General features: G+C 33.5%; 1 protein-coding gene across 14 annotated transcripts in view; it reads left to right on the top strand.

Moving 5' to 3' along the window:
- The first annotated feature begins 3,780 nt into the window (after positions 1–3,780).
- Positions 3,781–8,665, top strand: part of LOC117109333 (semaphorin-1A-like) — a 39,095-nt gene continuing 34,210 nt past the window's right edge. For 13 of the 14 annotated variants that reach the window (XM_033251619.1, XM_033251612.1, XM_033251620.1 and 10 more), the window contains exon 1: positions 3,781–3,909. The gene's annotated coding sequence lies outside the window, so the exon portion shown is untranslated. Of the gene's footprint in view, positions 3,912–8,665 lie in introns of all 14 variants that reach the window. The other variant, XM_033251611.1, reaches the window with a different exon arrangement.

Genomic DNA, 8,665 nt, shown 5'->3' with positions numbered 1-8,665 from the left:
TCATAATTCCAGAGATTGCATTTCGTGTTTTGTTCAAAAAAAAAAAATCCATAGATGTTCCTCTTGAAAAAAAAAAAAAGAAAAAAAAAAGCTTTTTAAAAGTCAAGACTTCAACACATTTTTTTTTTCTTGATGGTAGCCCTTACAACATTAGCTGATATCAAGGTGCCCTCATGTAATACATGGAGCAGTGAAATAAACATAGAGGTCATAGAGGCAATTCTTTTTACCCATTATACAACTTGATGTGATGACAAATTACTTCTCGTTTTAACCAGGTGATTTGTAATCGGTAAAAATCTTGCACAGTGTGCATCCGCATGAACATTCAGCGTGGACCAACATCGAATGATCATATCATGGCAGTTGTCCAATTTTTCTCCTAGAGAAAGTAAAGGACACAATTGAGGGATATCGTGAGGGATCTCCCCGCCCCCACACACACACACTAAAAAAAATGCTTGTGGCCTCCCATCCTCTATTGAAAATGTACAAAGCATACAAATCATGCTCACATGGAAAAAATTTACCTTATTTTATGACCTTGCTTCCCTTCACTTAATCATTGAAGTACCCCACTGCACCTTTGCTCCCCCTCTCCACCTTTGCTCTCCCTCTCCACCTTTGCTCCCCTCCTCCTCCCCTCATTTCAAGACACTTAGATACACTAGATGGGATTTGAACCCAGGACATCAAAGGTGAGATCCTATGCCACTGCGCCAACTACGCATACATACAGGAAATACTCTAATACTAAAATTTACATCTAAGATGTTCATCTCACTCATTGACTGCTGGAAGCCATTGGGTTATATTCCATTACTCTGAATTAACTAAATTACTTTGAAGAAGTAATGCAAGTTATTTCTAGTTGCTGGTTTAGTTTCACATTCATCAGAATTCATGTATGGTCACTTAAATGAGTTTTCTTAACAACTTTGATCTAAATCAAAAGTAAACTGATTAGGTTAATATAGTGAATCACTATATCAAGTAAAAACATACTTAAGAGTTTGCTGATTGACTGATCAGTCTTCAACAATATTAAAAACTCAATTTTTATTACATTTTGTGAGATGTTTTTTATATGAAGTTAGGGAGGTGAAAGCAAAAACAGCTTAGCAATATGGTAATTTAAGTTAATCCCATTCAAAATGAAATGGGGGAGGAGATGCATGTAGCATGCAAACCCTAGCCAGGTAGCCACAAGAGGGTTGTTGTGGTGTAGGCATTTCTATAGTTATTGACATTTAATGCATATTAATGATAATATTAGTTCTGTTGAGTAAAAGAACACAATTTTTATTTTACCTATTTATGCGCAAAGTAGAAAAAGTGTTGTTAAACACATTTTCCACGTAATCTCTACAACCACCATGCCAGTCAGTCAGCAGAAATACAGAAATCCAGCCTTCACCGTGTGTAACTATATCGGTACTCCTTAAATTCAAGATTTTGATGGAGAGTTTTGAGTATACACAGGGGTATTCAATCGTAGTAGTTACGAAATGAACATTAGTGGTGTTCAATGCGTGATGCTCCCTCAGGGAGCAATTGAACTCCACTCTTCGGGTTGAGTTAAACATTGAAAATGAAGACGAATGGCAATATAATGTTAGAATCAGCACACCTTGGTAACATTTGCTGCTCTCCGATCCTATTACAGAAGTCATATTTTATAAAAGAAGGAAGATTCATGATTCAAGGATACAACATGCACCTCACATGTACAGATCTTAAATGCCATTTTCACATGCTTATGTGTTAGGTATGCTCTCATCCAATCGCAAAATGGAAGCTCAGGATGTTTACCTTATTGTTGAATTGTGAATAGATGAATGTGGGCTCCAAAATTAATGGTATTAAAAAAAATAAGCATAAATTTACCTGTTCATACAATGCCTATGCAGCTGACTCTTTTTTTAAATATATGTGGTTTACATTTCATATTTATTAAATTTATTTAATTTTGTTTTCAATAATTTATTATTTTTTTCCTATAATTTCAGATATGATTGTTCTTATCACATAAAACGAAATAACTTGAGGCTTGTGCGGTGTAGTTGTGAATTATCCATCTGCCATCGCATAAGCTTATCACATTTCCATCTATATTTCTGTATACGAATTAATCATTAACGACAAACCATATAAATTCACAGGTTATAATCACATAATATGTTAAAGCATGATGCTTCAAAATTAGTTTTATCGATAAGCTGCTTCCTACAAATTCCCTAGCTTGCGAGGACTGATTTTCATAATTTGTGGTGTATCCTTGACTAAGCACATTAATGATGACGAGTGCACAAGACTGCAATGTCTTACAAATTCCCATTATTACCCTCATTACTTGCTGCCCCTCTGCTCATGTATCATTTTGGGTGCTTGTTGAGATGGTCCCTAATCATACTATATTCTCATGAGCAGTGGGCTAAGCTCATCTCATATTATTTAAATTTGGTTTTGATGTTTCAGATTATTTCATAGCTAACCTACCCCCCACATTGCGCTAGAGGCCCTAGCTTCTCATGAGAAATTCAATAATTGTGTTTTTAGAAATAACCTCCATTTCTTTATTTGAACAACTGTTGTTGTATGCCCATATGTAGTCATGATGTGCCTATATTTGGTCATGATGTGATGTCATCATTACCATATTTAGGCATGTCACATGCTTTCGTCAAATAACATTTTATAGTCATCAGATCCAACATGGAAGGTAGTACAGTTGGACTTGGATAGATACTTCATACAATTCTAGCTTTAAATATTTATGTTTGTGTTGTGTATATTTTTCTTATTAAATTATTGTTGTTATTTATTGTACTCAAACATATAGACTCTTGTGTTGTGTGCTTATAGAAATACAAGTTATAATAAAATGGAATAGAAATAAATATATTGTACAATACAATAGGAAAACCAGTTTAAACAGACCTATCAAAGAGGAACAGATGAAATGATTAACATAACACAGGCTGATGACAGTAATGAATATGATGAGGAGTGTTGACTACTTCAATTATATATGGCACATCGCAATTGAAATATAGGAGGCCAATCCGCAATTTTAAATAACAAAAGGAACAAAGGTAGGAGAGGCAGTACAAGTGGGAAGGGGAAATCCCCCTCCCCCTTGGGGAGAGCTGGAGAAAACACAATTCATCGGAAATCGATTAAATAAGCCTTTGAAACCCCAGAATTGTCATAGTCGAAGCCCATTGATACAAGAGATTTTCAGCAGCGCCCGAAAAACTCTCACTTACGCTTTCATTGGACCCCCTTGGGCAAAACCTGGCGCCACCCCTGAAAGGTAGAAGAGTCGTGTGAAAAAAGTAGACATTTTCTACACTAAAAAAGGTCTAAAATAGAGTAATCGGGTGGTGATATATATCCTTATTTAAATAATTTTGTACTGAGTTAAATATAACAATAATAAAGTTGGATGGTAAAAGTGCTTGAACAGACGTCTACACCATAAACTGTATAAGAAAGCTACACTTTGACATTGGGGTGTGTTGTTTTCACTCGCGATAATTAGCTAGATTTTCCTGGAATTATTAAATGAATTACTCACATAACTATTGTATCTGTATTCCTCAATTACAATTTTCAAATTAATTGTTAATTAAGTCAAAATATGCTATAAATAGGCTACATAATAATTGGTTATTCCGGTTGTACAATATAAAACCCCCCCTTTTCAACAATCGACTCTCTTGTCTTCAGTGATTGGTCGATCTTTGCGTGTTTTATTGTTTTGTGGTGTGTGTGTATTCTGTGGTTGCTGGAAGTCCGACTTTAGAATACACCTGACCGGTTGGATGGGGTGAAGTTCTTGATATTTTTACTGGATATTCTTATTATAAAAGGAACTAATACTCTCATATACAATACTTAATTTAGGTAAGTTTATCTGCTGATGTGTTGATTTATTTGATTCATCCATGTAGGGCCTACATCTGTACGTGGTGTGATGTGTAGTAGGGTTAAGTACGGTGTTTAGACTAGAGGAGTGGGTTATTAAGTTACCTGCACGGCGGTGAACAGTAAAGAGTGATTCAATGGTTATAAATGTTGCGAGGGAGTGAGTGTACGACACCTCTTTATTGAGTCACATTTCTGTAGCCCACGCTGGTCGATTATTTGGGTGGAGAGAACGAAATGTTGGCTTTTTGGAATATGTTGAATTAATTTACCAGATCTGCCAAAGACTGTCAGGATCGGGCTTGCGTTAATTGACGGACGGCGACGATATCGCCGTTTTCAGGGACACAGGTAAGTTTGACACACCGACCACAGCTGCACCGTCTGCTCCAGAAATACGGAGGCCTACTACATCGTTATCGTTAGGAAATGTATATAGGAAGACTAATCGCATGAACATCATTAACACATCGGTAAAATTTAATCTACGATATTTATAGAGATAATGAAAAAACGAACTGTAATGTAATGGTAGCCTTATTATGGTACTGTCTTTTTCTTGCTTTCAAATTTGTTAATTTTTTTAGTTCCTTGTTGAAACAAGTTTCTCTTGTATAAATATAACTAATTATCATTAATTATAACATTTTTGTGTGTTATATTCTATCACTATGGATTGTAACTCTAGTGTTGAAATTGACAAGTAATTAATAGGGTGCATATACATATAGGGTTGGCCAAATGTCATGATGTAGTGAAAACCCACCAGTTGGTGATAAAGCATATTTTATAATAATATAATTTTGAATAGAAGCAGTATTAAGTACTCTATGTAAATGTTCTATTATGTATAAAAATAATTGTGCTTACAATTGTTTTTATGTATTTGTGACTTCCGAAATCTGTCAGTGTCATCAAATAATGCTACTGATAATACAGTATATACATATACTACTATTAATGCAAAAATACCTATGTATTTTGTTTTTGCCAAGTCTTTTAAAAGTGGAATATTAAAATTTAATTCAAAATTACTTTATAATCCAAAATAATAATGTAAAAGTGACACTGCAGTTCACAATCGGAGACATCTACTGTACCTGTCTGATTAATGGAGGGAGTAAAGTAGGCTAACTAATATCATAAGCCTTGACTTATTTGCATAATCATATGTGAGCATATCAGTGCTTTCTGATACTGTACAACAATATTCTCATATTTTAACCTCCAGTTGATCAAGATTATGTTTTATGTTTATGTTTGACTATTTTTGTATTTGTTGTTGGCTGGCATTAAAATTGTGCAGGTAGATGCAACTAGATTTTGTTATTTATTTCAAATAAATCCTCCGCAGAAAAAATATATTGCTACATTTATTAAAGGAGAAAAAAATCTACTGGCGATGCTTTATATATAAGTTATTGTAGTTTGATGATTGAGGTTGATTAATAAAACAGGGCTTTTTTGGAAAGTATACTAATGACTCTGGGATTAAATAACTAACTTAGCTCTACATGGTACTTTTGTTTATCAGTGGTGCCTCATGAAATAGATAAGTTAAAGCATGGTTAAATCATCCATCTACTTAATAATAATGTGTGATGCTAAATGAAGGTTTCTCATTGGTTCTTTTGTGTTGACCCTCTCCCAGCTCCTGCTGAGTATACTCACTCCAAAGCTGGCAGTGCCAAATGTGATGCCAGCCTGGAGCTAAATATGCCTGAGGGGGGATCATGCGTCCTTGTTGTTATAAACAGTTCATAGAGTAGGACCAAAGCTTAAGCCAACCGATCACAAAACAAAGCTTTATTTGCGAGGTAGTCATAAACGCGAAATTGGGTGGCCATTGTCCGTACAATTGATTACCAGTCAACGTATTTGTTACGCATATGTTAATAAAGGGTGCTTACTTTGTTAACCATGCTTTATTTAAAATAAATTCCCCCAGTCAGCATGCACTTACTGAGGTCTAATGTTGTTATGCTAAATGCACTTATTCATTTAAACTTCCTTGGTTTTCATCAACATCTCATTAAGATACTGAGTGTGACTGTAGTGTCACTTATTATTTTTACAAATAATTTAATGCAATTACAATAATGTAGTAGATTATATTGGGAATAATTTCACAACCAAATAACTTCAAGTTTGATGTTATTACGTGTACATTTATGGTCGGTGCATTTGAAGTGTAGCAAGAATCTGGCTCTGCATAAATGTGTGCAATACTGTTTGTGTACAGTTAAAATAACAGCAATATTGTATTTATTCTATTGCCTGGTTTTTTTGTTTTTTTTCTTACATAAAGGATCTGATCAAGAATTTCATCGCCTAAGTGTATGCTCATTTTTGTCACATAATGATTTTATATTATTAGCTATAGTATGCATATTATGAAACTAATAAATGCACTGAAATATAATGAATGAATTCATTTGTGTTCCATGAACTGGACTACTTTCTGTAATAATCCATAATAAGATAATAGATTTATTGTGATAATCTGGGCTCATTTATTCTGAAAAGCTAAATTAGACAGTTTATTCCAATCAAAAACAGTCATGTCATCCTTTGTTTCTCATTTCTGAAATATCAATAAATATAATAGATAGATACTCTACAATACAAATTTATAGCCAAAGTACTGTACAGTACGTGGGAAAAATTTAAGTACAGTGTAGGTATTATAAAATACAATCGGTTGACATTACATGTACAGTATTTTGCCAATCATGTCTGGCAACTACAATACTTTCACTCCTTACAGTATGTCCTGAATTTAAACTTGTAGAGTATCCCAGCCATAGTGTTTTTTGCTATTTTTATGACAGAGACCAAATTTGGTATTCCTGATTCAGAATTACAGGTTTCTTAAACAAGTCTGCTTCCTAAGCCTTATAATTAGTTTAATTTTAAAAACCTATAATTTGATTTCCATCCTGAATCTTTAGTTTCATTTTATTTTGATCTTAGCGTAGGGTCACCCACGTAAAACACAATTGAATGTTAACGTATAGGCCTACAAACCTAATACATTGTTGACCTACTGTAGCAAATGACAATTTTATCCGAGAGTGACTTGGTGTGTGAAAATTGTCAAAAATGTGAATGCCAAAGGTACACATAAATGCAGGAAAAAGAAGGTCAGGTCAGTTGTTGAAGATGAGTAGGATTGTTTAGTGTTGTCGTTGATCGTAATTAATGATACGCTTGCTTTCTTTCACCGTCATACTGTCCAAACTATCTCATGATATATTGTTTATGATTTACATGATATCACTGTACAACCTTATTTGAGTGTACAATATGTAATGTGCAGTAGATGTCAAAATAGTAAGCTATAAAAATTACATCCTCATCATCGTCTGTACTTCTCTCATTCTGGAGGCTGGTAACTGCTGACGTCATCCTCCTTCATAAACATGGCACCATCTGACCCTTGGACAGCAGGGGACAAGTAACCTGAGATTGCTTGTTCAGTGATTGTTATCAAACATCTTGAGTTGATAGTCCTCGATAGGAAAAAAAAAATTAATTGAATTAATGACTATGGTTGTACAGCTACAGTACCCTTTTATTTTACGAATTTTCCTAACTACTAAATGAAATATTAACTCTCATATAAAAGAGTGCACAGGGTTAATGTTAAGTAAACAAAAGTAATTTTAGATGTTACTACTGTGTTTGAAGACTAAATCAGTTTGAAACACAGTACTGTCAATTATTTATTGTCCTACAGTACTTCAAACCTATGTTTTATTAAGTTGTTAATTATTGCAATGTAAATTTAAACATGCTTTTATTGATTTAATTAATAAAAGAAAATGTAAATATCTAAGTACTGTAATTGAAAGGTGAAACTTTGTGATAATTCTGAGCTAACACTTGAATGACTGTACATTACTTAACACTACTGTGCAGTTAGTAGATGCGGGTAGATGTTACATCTCTTCTGTATTAGAGAATAATCCCTCGGGGAGCAAAGTATATGTTCCTTATATAGGCATTTGATCTAATGATCCTGGATAATAATGTGAATTGCTGATGTCTTGGCATTGTGTGCTTCATCGTTGTATACCTGTTGAAAATGTAATATCATTTGCTCTCATTTGATTGGCTAAAATGCTGTGGAATCCTATATGTTCATCTATATGGCACTTAATATTTTCTGTATTATACTGTAATACATTACATTACATTATTATTGTATATGTATTATATTGTGCAAAGATTGGCTTTGAACTAGCTTTATTCTGTTACAATATTTGATGAATAATATTATATTACTTGCTTGTATAATAACCTCCAGTATATTCCTTCAAGATAGTTTACCTTGCATATTATATAATATTTTCATCATTATTGCCTATAACAGATTGATTTAGTTGATTGAATTTTTATAAAATCAAGTTACAAAAATGGAAACTGATATTGCCACTTTACTAGAATTAATTCAATTTAACAACATCAAAAACATGAACAAAAAATGGTTAAAGGTAGTACATGGTGCCAATCTGCACTTAAGAATCCTTCATTTTATTATTTTAATTTAATACCAGAATTACAAAATAATTAATTCATTGAAATATATATACTCGCCACTGAGGAAGGACCAGTGTTGTCCGAAAGCTCTGGTTTTATTTCTGGCTGTTTACTTACGTTTACTTTTTAGCTGTTGCTTATCATTTTTGTATCTCTACTGAGATCCAGCCATTGTTTCCCACAGCATTGTTGT

This window comes from Anneissia japonica, unplaced genomic scaffold (genome assembly GCF_011630105.1).
Source record: "Anneissia japonica isolate Jap-2015-1 unplaced genomic scaffold, ASM1163010v1 scaffold288010_len917306_cov203, whole genome shotgun sequence".
NCBI lineage: Eukaryota > Metazoa > Echinodermata > Crinoidea > Comatulida > Comatulidae > Anneissia > Anneissia japonica.
The sequence above is the reverse complement of the archived record's forward strand: the minus strand, read 5'-3'. Positions and strand labels throughout refer to the sequence as shown.